This window comes from Podarcis tiliguerta (genome assembly GCF_965153285.1).
Source record: "Podarcis tiliguerta genome assembly, chromosome: 3".
NCBI lineage: Eukaryota > Metazoa > Chordata > Lepidosauria > Squamata > Lacertidae > Podarcis > Podarcis tiliguerta.
Genome location: NC_139536.1, coordinates 33,408,310 through 33,424,096, shown reverse-complemented (window position 1 = coordinate 33,424,096; position 15,787 = coordinate 33,408,310).

Here is a 15,787-nt window from a genome sequence, read left to right as displayed (position 1 = left end):
GTCATGGACTTTGAAGATAATCAAACTCAGGATGAAAGGGAGAAATGTGCTAAGAGGAAGGCATGTTTGGCAAATACACACCGTGATCAACTCCCGCCCAGAAATCTATGTCCTCACTGTGGAAGGACATGTGGATCCAGAAGTGGCCTCCAGTCACTTATGGACTCACTGTTAAGACTGTGTTCATGGAAGACAATCTTACTTGGCTATGAGTGATCGCCAAAGAAGAAGAAGATTTATGTGCACATATATGAATTGTAGGTTTTGTATGAAAACGTTTATAATTTATATGATTCTCGCCCCCCCCCCCATTGTATAATGGATTTATGTAAGTCACTTGAATATCTTTCAGGTAACAAATTACTAATAAATCCAAATAACAACAACATCTCCAGTGGTCTGTACTCTTTAGCATTTTTAGGAACTTATGCTTCCTGGAAATCCAATAATGTCCTTGACTGGGGTTTCCTGTAAGTGCAGAAGGCAGGAATGCTCCCTACTGCTTGCATGGCCTTGTTAAATTATTTTTGATGTATTTTTATTTTTAAAGAAATCAATACAATTTTTTTAAAGGTAAAAAGCAGGACTTCCCTCAAAAACAAAATCAGCAAGCCCACCAATATCAGGCAATTAGTAGCCACCTTCCCTGGTTTCCTACACTTACATCACGATACCTTCCCCAAGGTTTTAATTTAACTCCTGCCATGGGACTTTTTAAGATCAGGAAGTGTAAGCAGCTCAGGAGGTTGCAGAGCAGTGAAGAAATTACTTTTAAGGGGGGGGAAATATGAAAATGCCCTCTTGCAGTGATAAAGAAAGCTCAATCTTGCACCCACTGAAATTCTAAAGCGTCTTGCAAGAAAAACACAAGGAAACCTTTGAGAAATTGGAGGGCAGGTTTCCACACAACACTAGTCCGAACTGTTCTTGGTTCTGCGTGTCTATCAACTGCACTAGAGTTGCCCCTAAGAACAAAAAACTGAAGGGAGAGGGGAACGGTTAATCATTAATATTATCTACACATAGTAAATTCCGGCACTCTGCTAGGATGGTTACACAAGCTCAAACCCAAAAATGCAGTTATTTGCAAAGTCTAAATCAGACAGGTCAGGAGGCCGTTTCCTGTCTAACCAGCTATCTGAAACTGCTGATGTTAGTTACAGGTCAGAAGGTCGTTTCCTGCCTAGCCAAAAACTGCTGTCAACTAAAAACCACTAGCAAGATGTTTCCTGCTTTGCTTCTGCTTTAAGTAATGCAAGATAAGAAGAGATACGAAGGGAATGCTTAGCTAGCAAAAGAATACACGTGTACAAGGAGGTGGGAGGGGGTGCTTACTGAGCAGAGAAAATGCTTAACCAGCAGAAGAAGTGCTTAGCTAGCAGCCTTAGCCAGCAAATATAGATGTGCCATATAAGGAATAAGTTGGAAACTTGCCAGCTGATTGGGGAAGTTTTGGGGGGAGGTCTGGGAGGTGGGTAAATACTCTAAAGTATAAGAAGGCTTGCAGATGCGTATTGCTGCACAGTCAGATTTCAGAAACTATATTCTGCTGACTGTCTCTGTGCACAGATTTGCAATAAAACTCTTTTCTCCAAAGAAGAAACTTTCCTGGAATTTTTTTATTCTCTTCTCGGTCCTGGGGACGCGGGTAAGCAATTCTCTGGCAAAGTAAAGGGCATAAGCCTACAGCTTGGTGCATTGGCCGGGAATTGCCCCACCCCAAGGGGGCCGGGAAGAGCCAGGCTCGACCAGGTGAACAGCTTGGACCGGTGTTGGGGTTCCAGTGCACACCCTGCCTGTTCGTGGGGGGAGCCAGCCACACCGCTCCTGAGTGGAGACACCTGGTCGCGGGAGAAAGGAGACGGCCGAAGGGACGTGGGTGACTTCTGAAGTTAAGGTAAGCTCCGGGAAGTGGTATTGGAGCTTAGGAATAATGGGGCTTGATCACCCCCGGCTGGCCGTGGCAATAAGGTGCCGTCAGCTAGGTAGGGAAGGAAAGGGAAGGAAAGGGAAGGAAAGGGAAGGGGGAAACAGGGGAGGGGAGGTGTGTGTTGAGTGAAGATACTCCAGTGCATGTAGATGAGTGGATGAGAGGCTGGGGCTCAGAGCCATCGGCCAAGCGATGTGTGGTCCTTGAAGTGCGGTTCCCAGCAGCGCGAGCTCGTCTGGGCCACTGACAGGACGTGGAGATTGGAGTGTGTGTGATTGCTGGATTAGGTGCGGAGTATCTTATAAAATGGAGTCAGGCGGTAATAAATGCACCCCTTTGCAATGTTTTCTGAACAAATGGAAAGCCGCCACAAAGGATGATGATTGGGGTTTTAAATTGAAGAAAGAAAGATTAAGAACCCTTTGCAAAGTAGACTGGCCCACCCAAGGGACTGGATCGCCTTCCAAAGGAACCTTTGGTGAAAACCTAACAAACCCCTTATGGCAGAACATTATTAAAGTTCACCCTGACCAGGTGCCATATATTTCAACCTGGTAGACAAATGTTGACAAAAATCCCCCTTGGCTGAGAGCGTGCCACACAACCCCGCCTTTGAAGAGGACCCTGCAAAGATAATTAGGTTATTTGAAGGGATCTTTAAAACCTACAAGCCCACCTATGATGATATACAGCTTCTGCTAGATTCCCTCCTGACTACAGAGGAAGTCAGGAAGGTACACACAGGAGCTAGGGATTACTTGAGATCCCAGAACAGATAGGAGGTAGAGATAGAAAATATTTACCCCAGGAGGACTCCCAATTGGGACTATAATGACCCTGGTGGAATAAATGCCATGGAGACTTACCATAGAACAGTAATAGAGGGCATGAAGAGGGCGGCCAAGCGTCCTATCAATATGGCCAAAATTGCTGAAGTTGTGCAGCCGCCCGGCGTCTTCCTTGAAAGACTGAAAGAAGCATATAGGCCACAATGCCCCCCGGGGAATTAGTGATGGAAGCCCCGCTGAGGGAATATTGGTGCCTCATGATGGTACAAGAAGAGGAGGGGCCTATTCCCACCTGCATTTTAGAGCAAGTAAATCCAGCTGTATGGGCAGAAGATAATCCTCCAGGAATGGCTAAAAATGTACCGCCCGTAATTCTGAAACCCAAACCCTTTGCTAACCCCATAGCTGTACACAAATAGACCAGTATGTTCAGTCTCTCTCTCGAGTTTTCCTTCCCTCAATAGGTGGACCCAGGCTCGCACTCCCTGTGTTTTAGTCGAGCCCTGCACCACTTTGAACCTGGTGACGAAATGTGGGTGAAAGACTGGTCCCAGACTCCGCTTCAGCCCTGCTGGAAGGGACCTTACACCGTGTTACTTCCCACACCCACTGCCGTGAAGGTTGTAGGCATCACCCCTTGGGTCCACCATACTCGTGTGAAAAGGGCAATAACTGACTGGACAGTGATCCCCAATTCACAAGACCCCCTCCAGCTGACCATCTCCAGACGCCTGGCAGACGACCGCTCTGCTGATATCACACCGGAAGCTGATATCTCAACGCACAGCTGAAGAATTGGATGGGAGGGGCGCCCGCGGGCAGCGTCCCCAACTCCGTGCCAGGACTAACCCAGGAAGCTCACCAGGACATTTAATATTTCCATAGGGACTTTCTCTTTTCTTTTTGTTATCTGCTTTATGTCCCACAGCCCTGACCCCACTGAGCCATACCGCATTTATTGGCCTGATGGACTCTGCTACGACTGGTTCGTCTTACCGGTGGTAAGAGATGGTGTGCTCTATGGCTATTGGAAACTGGGATTTGATGAGATTGCCGTCTTAAAACACCCCACTGCCCCGTTGTGGCTCCTCTCCCACACCACTGTCCGGCATGCGTGGATAGTGCTCATACGGGAAGTTGCAGAGACGCTCGAACTCTATCGAGTTCTGGACCGCTTTTGCTGTTGTGGGAGGGTAGTCAACTGTTATATGGGAGGTAGAGCACTGTACCAACCTCATTTGATAGACCAGGTCCTACTCTTAATGCAGGCGATAGATGGGACGGAACCTATCTTAATGCAAGTATTGCAGGGGTGGGAGCCTTAACCAGGTGTGCATTGAAATTGCTAAACAAGTGGTTCAATCCACCCATCAGGGTTAGCAGAAAAGTTGACCCACGTAGTGGGAGCATCAGCTCACCAGTGGACTCTCATCCTTGAGGCTCAACAGATAGTCGGGCACAAATATCAGTGAGCTCTTCAACAATGAGCACACCCCCTGAATATTGGTGGGAGGAACCATGGAAGGATTGGGGTTGGTGGATAGGGGTTATCTCAACCGCTCTTGTCATATGGATGTGTGTTTTCTTTTGCTGGCATGAGCGTCACCGATTTTGTGGGAGGGAACAACCAGCCCCCATCCCCTTGACCCTTCTGGTACTAGCCCTACTTGGGTTGGGTCTGGGAGATGACTCACATATACGGAAAACCGGCCGGTCAGAGCCCTATCATCAGATTTGGAGTAATAATACCTATGTTAGAGATATAGATCGTTTCTCTTCTATGCTTAATCTTTCTGAATGCTGGGTTTGTATGCATATCCCTCCACAATTTAAGAAGCCTGGCATACTACTGCATAGTATTCCAATAAATGAGTCATTTAGAATTAGTAATCTTATGTCAGATGGTCGCACCTATTCACCCCCAGTGTTTCTGTCACTCATGGAACAGGCACCTCGTTGTCTCCGTTTCAATCATAACAGCAGCAATTTTTTAGGTCACTATCCATATTGCAATTGGACTTATGAGTATATTAACGGATCCTCCTGCTTCCAAAAAGGTACTTCCATTTATGATGCTATGTGTGTCGATTTTTATACTTGGTTTACCTGGATGACGGCGCGCAGCAGATCTAACTGCCTGCTCCAGTCTGATTTGTGGTTGCTCTGCGGCACAAGAGCCTACAAAGAAATCCCCTCTGCCTTTTCTGGAACCTGTACTTTAGGAGTAGTCGTACCCCTGGTGTATAAGATGGATAAGCTCCCAACAGTCCGTCTGCGTAACAAAAGGGACGCGAAATCACCTATTAACCAGTATACCGGCACAGCCATCTCTAGGTCCCTTCTACCCCCTTTGGGTGTAGCCATGAATTACCGGGATCTGCATAGATTGGCAAACTGGACCGAGGCTTTGTTTAACTCCACCATCTCGGCCTTAAAAGCAATTAATAAGGAAATGTCAGAGATAAGGGAGGTAGTCCTTCAAAATCGTTACGCTTTGGATGTAGTCCTTGCCTCTAAGGGCGGAGTTTGTGCCTTAATTCATTCCCATTGCTGCATGTACATTTCAGACCAGTCAGCAAATATTTCAGCCACCATCAACCACATGGAAACAATGATAGCTGCAAACCCGCTGAAAGCCACAGGGAGTGATGCATGGGGTTGGATGTATTCCTGGCTCCCTGATGGCAGTTGGCTCAGGAATGTTATAGTATTATTAGCAGGACCGCTATTAATCCTTTTGCTTCTTTGCCTCTGTATCCCCTGCTTATTGCAATGCTTGCAGCAAATGATGCAAAGACTCCTGTCACGGAAGCTAGGACCCACAGTCATCGCTGTGATGAGGGAGTATAGGCCCATACCCCAGAACGAACCTAAGTATTAGGTTGTTCAGAAGAAGAGGAGGGAGTGAAGGGAGAGGGGAACGGTTAATCATTAATATTATCTACACATAGTAAATTCCGGCACTCTGCTAGGATGGTTACACAAGCTCAAACCCAAAAATGCAGTTATTTGCAAAGTCTAAATCAGACAGGTCAGGAGGCCGTTTCCTGTCTAACCAGCTATCTGAAACTGCTGATGTTAGTTACAGGTCAGAAGGTCGTTTCCTGCCTAGCCAAAAACTGCTGTCAACTAAAAACCACTAGCAAGATGTTTCCTGCTTTGCTTCTGCTTTAAGTAATGCAAGATAAGAAGAGATACGAAGGGAATGCTTAGCTAGCAAAAGAATACACGTGTACAAGGAGGTGGGAGGGGGTGCTTACTGAGCAGAGAAAATGCTTAACCAGCAGAAGAAGTGCTTAGCTAGCAGCCTTAGCCAGCAAATATAGATGTGCCATATAAGGAATAAGTTGGAAACTTGCCAGCTGATTGGGGAAGTTTTGGGGGGAGGTCTGGGAGGTGGGTAAATACTCTAAAGTATAAGAAGGCTTGCAGATGCGTATTGCTGCACAGTCAGATTTCAGAAACTATATTCTGCTGACTGTCTCTGTGCACAGATTTGCAATAAAACTCTTTTCTCCAAAGAAGAAACTTTCCTGGAATTTTTTTATTCTCTTCTCGGTCCTGGGGACGCGGGTAAGCAATTCTCTGGCAAAGTAAAGGGCATAAGCCTACAAAACAATCTTAAAATTATGATCAGTGGTACCAAATACATAGTGAAGCTAAAATTGGCATAGTTAAGGTACTCTAGTAATAAGAGAAATGCAAGCATCTGTTAAGTGGGCTCTGAGGCACAATTAGCTGAAGAATCAACAGATGAAATCTACAAGCTATAACCTCTCAGCTATCAGATAAGAATGCAAGCCTAATCAGAAAAAAAATGTTGGTTCCACAATGGTGACTTAGTGAGAAAGCAGTGACACAAGAAGTTTTTGGGCAGCGGGGAGGGGTGAGTTGAGTGGTGTTAGTAGCCTACATTTCCTTATTTGGAACTGAGGGCCCTAGGATGATGATCCTCCCCATCTCTGTGGGATAAGAAGCATCATATAACCAACATGCTTAAATCTAATTAATGCGTGAAGGGGTTAATGACATAGAGTAAACTCTCCTGCCAGGCTTAGCTAAGTCACTCCTTGTCAGTTTGGGAGGAAGGGTTATCAAGCTTTAGTTCTCCTATTCCACCATGTGAACTCAGTAAGGAGGTGTGAGCTGGATGCTCCAACTTTAGACCACATGGCTTAAGAAAGCCATCTTTGTTTGTATACGAATAATTTAGAAACATTTACCACTTTGGAACCTAGGTTTTACTGCCTGTGTTTTCTTACCACTGTGTGGGAAAAGCACATGAATTTGACCTTTGAAGAGTTTGTAAGTAAACCATTTTAACTTACCAAACATATTCTCTTCCTGTGCTAAGGGAGGAGGGAACTTTGGAAGCAACTAAGAAGGGGATTTTTTAAATGTCTAACAGCCTGTATTTCCATGCTTTACTTTGCTGCATATTTTGTTATTTTAAATCTCTGCTGAAGCTCTCTAATCAAAGAGTACTTGTCCCAAACCTGGATCTTGCCATCCAGAGAATTCTCTTTTTATCACATATCAGTGTATTTTTCCCCTTTAACCAAATATACAAAAACCAACAACCTCCACTTCTTAACATTTTATTCCCAGCATCATATTAAAATGTTTTAGGCACAAGCAGATGCAAGGAAGAAAAAGCTGATTATGTCAAGAGTATTATTATTTTTTGCATTTGTAATATGCTCTGTTTTGTGTGCAGTAGAAAAGAAAGGCATTATCCCTGTAATCCCCTGCTTCTCTTTGTCTTCACTAAAATCTAGGCTTTGCATGAAGCTCTGCCCTAGGAAAGCCATGAGCAAGCATGGAACAATTTGTGTTTCTTTGTTAGCCTTTCAATAACCCATTTCCATTGAGTGCCTGCCTGCCTCTCTCGCTCTCTCTGATACAAAACCAGTCTAAATAGCATAATGAAACCCATCAACCCACTGCCAAAGGCTTTCCTAGGAAGATTAACAGTAATATTATAATTGTTCTTAATTGTATTATTTATAAAACTGTTACAACAGCAAGAGCATAGTGTGTCTCTCCTTTTCTTAAAAAAAGAAGAAGTGACAAAGCTTATTTAAATTTTACTGGATTCTTTTTACACTATAGACGACACACTGTAGGGTTTTTCTTTAATTGCAATACATAAATTAGGACTCTGGGTAGTATGACAAAGTTAAGTACTTTGAGTTCCACTGAAATCAATGAGATTCATAAACAAGATATACCTTTGAGTTCAGTAGGGCTTAATCCCAGAAAAGTGCAGCCTTAGAACAGCACCATAAATAAATCCCACCAGTTTCAATGATAAGGTTAAACTCGCATTTGAACAGCTCATACTCAAATCACAGGGACTTAAAGGGATTTAACTTTAGCCAGGTTATATTTAAAATTATTTGGCCCAGGACAGAACAAAACAAATGACATTCTAAAAACAGGCAACTGTTTCACACCAAATCAGACAACTGGACAATCTAGCTCTGTGTTTCCAGCACCTGCTGCTACCTGATACCAGGGACTGGATGTGGGGGTTGAGCTAGCTTGTACAGCCCTCTCACAATTGTACCTTCTTTCAAAGTATGGGGTTGTAGATCACCTGAACACCCTCCCTCCGAAGTAGCTACCACACAGCCACATAACATGGCCTTTGACTTAAAAAGAGGGGCAAAACGGTTTCCATGCGTCACAAGATGGTAAGTGGAGACAGCTGAAGCACATGGAACTGCCATGAGCCCTGTGAAGACCTCTTGGTGGGACTGGTCAGAGGGAGAGGGAGAATGGAAGTGTTGAGCTGGGTGCTGGGAAGGAGAAGAGTAATAATAATGAGAGTGTCGGGAAGGGGCCCAGTAGTCTGGCAGAACTAGTACCCGCCCTGATGGTGTCAAACAACTCAGAAGAGAAGGCAGAGGTCCCACCGCACCTCCTAGAAGGGGGACCTAAGCAATTGGGGAGGCGCCAGGACCCGGATTGGATAATGAACTGGTTGGTCAGACCCTGCCCCTGTCTCCAAGTTTGCATCCATTTGCTTGCCGAGTTCGGTCACTCACAAACCAAATCATGCAAATGACTATGCCTGCCTTGCTCTTCAAAAGGAAGGCAAAGTGGGCATGTCAGGTGTGGAGAAGATGTCTTGGTTTGTGCCTAATCATGTCTCCCGGAGCTCTGCTTTGAACCACTGAACTGTGTAACCCAGGGGTAGGCAAACTAAGGCCCAGGGGCCAGATCTGGCTCAGTCGCCTTCTAAATCCGGCCAGCGGACGGTCCGGGAATCAGCGTGTTTTTACATGAGTAGAATGTGTCCTTTTATTTAAAATGCATTTCTGGGTTATTTGTGGGGCATAGGGATTCGTTCATTCCCCCCCCCCCCCCAAAAAAAGAAAATATAGTCTGGCCCACCACATGGTTTGAAGGACGGTGGACTGGCCCATGGCTGGAAAAGGTTGCTGACCCCTGTGGGTTGCATGGGTTATAACCTGTAACCTGATCTATGTTTACGCTGCATAGTGATTTTTTGAATAAATCCTTTGATAATAATTGAGCCAAGTGTCTGAGTTCTGTGCCTACAAGTTTGAGAGCCGGGAACTATGGTTACGTTGGCCCTGTGTGACTGTAGTTTGGAGTGAAATAATCAACCAGGAAGTTCACTTGCAAAATTATTTATCTCCTGCTCCACAATAGTGTTGTCTTTCTGTTTTATTCTCCATGATGAAAAAATAATAATAATCAAATTTCACACTATCTGTTTACTGCAGTTTCAGATGCATGATTGAAATTAGCTGCCAGCTTGTGGACCCACAGGAGTTTCGGCTAAAGACATATTTCTTAAATGTTAAATTTAGGCTAATCGGAGGTGCTATCCTTTAATTTAGCAGACTGGAGCTCCTAATACAGTTGATGAGATAAAGTGTGGCACTGGAGAAGATGAATACTAAGCCCCTAAGTGATATTATAACCTATAATTATGCAAGTTCTGCTAATGATGAATAATTCAAGTCTTAAGAGATTTTGGTAGTCTAGGGGGCTGCAGCTATTTCCAATTTACATTACCGTTGCTAGGTTTCATTGGCTCCCTAGTGTTGCAGCATAAAATAAATGCATGAAGTTAACAGACAGGATTCAAAATACAGAATTTATATTAAATGCTAGCAAACCCAGTGAGCGCACCAAAATATAGGCCCCTTGACTGATGTTGAGATGCCTGTAAGCACCTCCTCCTCATTAATAAACATGGACTTATTGGTCCTCCTTCTCAATAATAAATATAAGCTATTGATCTTGGCTACAGGGCATTGTCTTTTTCATTTATGTCTGTTCAAGGCAAAGGTCACCACAGAATCAGGCAACACTGCATTGCGATTGCTCTGTGTTTCACCCTCCCACGCTACAAACTTGAGCTGAGCTGAAATTTCTCAAAGACATTTTTCTGAGAAAAAGACTGATACTCTTTTACCACTCCCCTCTAAGGGCCACTTTGCAGACTTTTCTCTACACAAAGCATAATTAAAGTTCAGAATTCACTGTCACAGGATATAGTGGTAGCCATCAATCCAGATGGCTTTAGAGGGTGGTTACACACATTTGTGAAGATTCAAGCTATCAGTGGCTACTAGTCACGATGGTTATGTAAAACTTCCAGTACCACTACTTTGAGAACAGGATGGGCCTGAACTATATGGGCCTTTATTTTGATCCAGCGTCACCCTTCTAATGGTCTTTTGGAATAGATATACCTAAATATTTAATGAATTTGGAACAAATATGGAATTGTTCCGTACTTTCACCTATTGGTATCACTTCTTATTTGGACCAGTTAGTAGAGTATCCTGGTATTTTAGTAAAGCATCTATCATTTGCATCAACATAAGAGGTTTAGAAATAAACAGAAGAATATCATTGGCAAATAAAACCAGTTTATATCTAACTGAATTATGTACTTCTCCATATGTTGTTTAATAGTGCAAGCCAAGGGTTCCACGCAAGTATTGAAGAGCAAGTGGACATCCTTGTCTGGTTTCTCCAAACGGTGAGAAAGTGGCAGAAAACGTGCCATTTACTTACTCTAGATGTGGCGAATTGTATAATGTCTTAACCCATTTCATGAATTCCAAAGGAAATCTGAACTCATTTAGTATAGCTACCATTTAATGCATGGGTAGGCAAACTAAGGCCCGGGGGCTGGATCCAGCCTAATCGCCTTCTAAATCCAGCCCACAGATGGTCCAGGGATCAGTGTGTTTTTACATGAGTAGAATGTGTGCTTTTATTTAAAATGCATCTCTGGGTTATTTGTGGGATAGAGGAATTCGTTCATCCCCCCCCCCCCCCAAATATAGTCCGGCCCCCCACAAGGTCTGAATGACAGTGGACCGGCCCCATGCTGAAAAAGTTTGCTGACCCTTGATTTAATGTTGATATATTTTGCGCTTCTTGTGTTCTTATCTTCCACAGCATATGTGTGTCTACCATGTACAACCCACAATGCCCCTGAAATATGTTGGGTCCAGATCACCACGAGATGTACGACATGGCAGCAAGATTATAAACTCCATACCATATTCCTTTCTTATTGCCTCCATCTTATTCCACTCTTCTTGTCACTGTTTCCAGAAACACCACCGCGAGGTCCCACCATGTAGGAGCCTGTTAAAATAGCACACCTTTAAAAAGCAACGTTGATACCAAGCAAGCCGACAAATTACCAAGAGAGCACACTGAGGAGTGGCACCTGCAACAAAATATTCAGTGTAGAGTTCAGTATTTTAGCCAACCAGATATAGCCTTTTCTAGGAGTTGGGGTATTTTATTCATTTATTATTATTATTATTATTATTATTATTATTATTATTAAATTAAATTTGCCCTTCCTCCCATAGAAGTCCAAGGTGGCAAACATCAAAATGTTAAAACAACACAATTTAAAATACAACAAGAACATGTTTAAAATCTTTAAAAACAATTAAAAACCATTTTGAACATCTAACAACATTTCAAAGCAATTGTATACCCTCACAATTACTAATTTCAAGGTTGGGATGATCAGTATCTACCAGCCATTGAATCCCTGGCTAAACAAGAATATCTTTAAATTTCTCATGAAAGTTAATAATGAGGATGACAGATATACTTCATCAGGGGGGGGGGTATTTCACAAAAAAAGTGAACCACCACCAAGAAGGCCCTGTTATGGGGCAGTGCTAACTGGGGAATATATAGAGGTGGCACCTCCAGCACACTCTCCACAAGATGGCTGATACTGTGGGAGCCACCCCCTTAAGTACTTGGGCCCCAAAACACTTAGGGTATTGTGTGCCAGCACTAACACATTGAATTGGACTTGGTATCATAACTCTGCACCCAGCATGCACTATCCTAAGATTATTTCCAAGTGGAATACCTACTCTGAAGTAGAGACAGTCAGTTGGGATCTGATACAGTGACACAAATCCATGATAAATCCTCAGAGGCAGAGGCTTTTGCCTGACCTCAGAAGACCCAGAAGGAGAGGGGTCAATCTCCCCCAGTGGAGCAGGTTTGTGATAATGTCCGCCACATGGGCAGGACTGAGTTAATGGGATCTTTCACATCCAATCATTGCCCAGCCGGGAAACAAGGCAATGTATCCCATCTATGAAATCACTTCATTCACAGGCTCCAGCAATGTAGGATCTCAGTATGGGAGCCACGAGATCTCCGAAGAGTCTGTGCAAATGAAGTTACGTGTGCATGAAGTGTGCCATAATTGGGGATAGAGAGTTTCTTGAATGTCAAATGCCCTGGCTGCCACACATTCCTCGGTGTTTTATTCTGACTATCCCTGTGTTGATCACTGCTAGTACAGAGGACAGCAATGTGAAGGTTCATAGGGGGGCATTCTAAACTAGGTTGGCCTCTTAAGCATTGTCAAAAGAAGAAAATATTGGCATAAAATTATATACACAAAAACAACTTTTTATTTTAAAAAAGGAATAGTTACCATAGATAAATAAAAATACAGTGGTACCTCGGGTTAAGAACTTAATTCGTTCAGGAGGTCTGTTCTTAACCTGAGGTACCACTTTAGCTAATGGGGCCTCCCACTGCCGCCGCGCCACCATGTGATTTCTGTTCTCATCCTTAAGCAAAGTTCTTAACCTGAGGTATTATTTCTGGGTTAGCTGAGTCTGTGACCTGAAGTGTCTGTAACCTGAAGCGTCTGTAACTCGAGGTACCACTGTACATCTCATCACAGTGGAGGAGACTGACCAAGTGAACTGTGTCCCTGCTCGGTTTGTTGCTCAGATGCTAACTTTAATGCCCCTGTTCTTCCTTTTTAGGGTTCTTCATTCTGAAATAGGTTTGGACTGGGCAGCCCTTCAAACAAAGAAAGAACTGTCCTCTGGCAGTCCTTCTATTCGAGGCATATCATCTGCAAAGCTGGACACATGGTCACCCTAAACAGGGCCAATAAAACGCATGATAATTGCTGTTTCTAGCTGAGAGTCTTCCCCCCTCCCCCGGGGCTTCCAGTTTAGATATATAGCTCCCTCCAGAGAGTACATTTGCTGCTCCTGAATTGGACTGAACGAATGCCCTGTGTTGTTCACAGGGCTGGGATGGGAGAATCTGCTGTCTGGATACAGCTTTGATTTGGTCTGTAAGAAACAAGGAAACAGTAGTTCTCAGTCTTTGCAAAATGGCCATTCCCTCCCCTCCTCATCCTATTTATATCCCACCTATCCTTCAAGGAACTCAAGGTGGCACACATGTTTCTCTCTCCCCCCCCCCCCCCCATTTTATCTTCACAACAATCCTGTGAGGTAGGTAACTGGCCCAAGAACACCCAGTGAGTTTGATGGCTGAGCAGGGATTTGAACCCTGGTCTCCCAGGTCCTAGCCTGACATTTTAACAACTAGTCACACTGGCTCCCCCTTGGGCTCGACTGCCTGATCCTTGTGTGGCAAGCAGACACCACTGAAGCACATGCTTTCCCTCAAATAATTCTTTCAGGGGAAGAATGTGCATTGGATGTGCTTTAAAGGTACCTCAAGTTACATATGCTTCAGGTTACAGACTCCGCTAACCCAGAAATAGTACCTCGGGTACAGGCTGAACAAGCACCACTTTAGCTAATGGGGCCTTCCGCTGCCACCGCACCACTGCCGCACGATTTCTGTTCTCATCCTGAAGCAAAGTTCTTAACCTGAGGTACTATTTCTGGGTTAGCGGAGTCTGTAACCTGAAGCATATGTAACCTGAAGCGTATGTAACCTTGAGGTACCACTGTACCTGGAAATGAAACCTTGAACCACAGAAGCACCATCAGTGGCTGTCATCCCAAGGAAACAGAACCCAAGATGCATGCTGGGACACCTGAAGCCTCTCACCATTTGGATATTGGAGCATGCATAATGGTATATTTACCAATGCCAAATATGAATTTACTGTAGAGACAGATGTTAGGCCACACTTGGTAGAATACATAATGTTATGAAGTATAATACCAGACATTTCCTAGTTTTTGTATACGGTGGTTTCAGATACAAAGTTCCATTTGACATTGTAGGCTTATACACCAAGAAGTTGTCTGAGTCCTTAAACACTCCTGTATGTCAGTGGGCAGGCTGGTACAGATCCACACACAATGCACTCTGGTGTTGTTGGTGGGGTTTTTTTTCCAAATAAGGAGACCTTGAACTTTGCAGTTTTGTATGCTGTAAATGCCCTCTTGAATGCAGAATTAAACAAAAGGATAGCATAACCAAATCCCCTGGGTTAAAGAACACAAAAGTGAGACAACCAGAATGTGTTAGCATTCACTTACATCTCTGCAAGAGTCGAGTTATTTGATTAGTTTGTTGCTTTCATGTTTGGCTTTTAAAAATCCTTTTGATTTTATTTCAAAGTGTAACTTAAAATTTAAAGTTTATGGAGACAGAACACGTTTGTCAGAATTAAAAACCAAAACATGGCATAAAAATATTAGATATAGTGTCACCTACTTTATTCCAATGATTCATCTTCTTTATCTACATTCACCCTTTATCCTGCTTTTTGTGTGTCTTGTTTCAATTGTTGAATCTTAACGAAGCGTTTAATTTGCTCTATAAAAGCATAAAAAGTTATAAACGTTGTGATCTTCCAGTTTCAAAGCTTGTGGCAGTGTCACCTGCATACTAATTGATAGCCTCATTTGTTTTCAGACAAAATAGTTTTTCTTCGGTATTTTACGAATATATGTGCATTTTGCTTTTCCTAATTTTAAGCCTTACATACTGCTCTTTGACAAGTCACTGATTTTAGGATCAACAGCCTAAATTGATGTGTCACAAACAGTTGATGCTGTAGCACTGCTGGTGTTAATCACTGTGCATCCTTGGGTAATGGACAAGTCATTTCAGCATCTCTTGTTCAGTGTGATATGTATGAAAAAACTTGCCTCTTTTGACTGTAAGTCGTAATTAACCAATCATGCTTGCAAATCATCTCAGAGTTTCAAATGACTTGGGTCTGTGGAGTGAGTATGTTATTAAAATGCATAATAATTCCATATCCCAATATTCATAGTCCAATTTGTTCATGCTTCCTATGTATTCATAGTGGGCTTTTTTTTTGTTTCTCAAGCATATCTTCAGTTCGTTTTTTTTAAAAATGCAAACCTTGGTTCCCAAAGTATTTGAGAAAATCAGGTGGGAGTGAAGAGTTTTGGCTAAGCTGGAAGGATATGACCAGCCCAAGGTCACTCAGTGACCTTCAAAGGCTAAGTTGGGATTTGAACCCGGGTTTGCCTTGCCCACTCAAATCACATCACACTGGCTCTTCAGAAGTGCACCCCACTCCTTACTTGGGGAAGAAGTCATAGTATTATTGGGCAAGAGATTGTATCATTCTCTATTAAAAACCCTCATCACATTTTTTAACACCTTAGTCATGGCAAATTGAGAAGTCAATGATTTTCACAAATGTACACAACTTACTTGAGAGCTTTTCATTGTTTATGAGGTCTCCTGGAGAGCTTTTTTTTACATTCCTGTGAAATTAGTACTACTTGTTGTGCTCAGGTAACACAGAAACTGGAGAGTAGGGTTG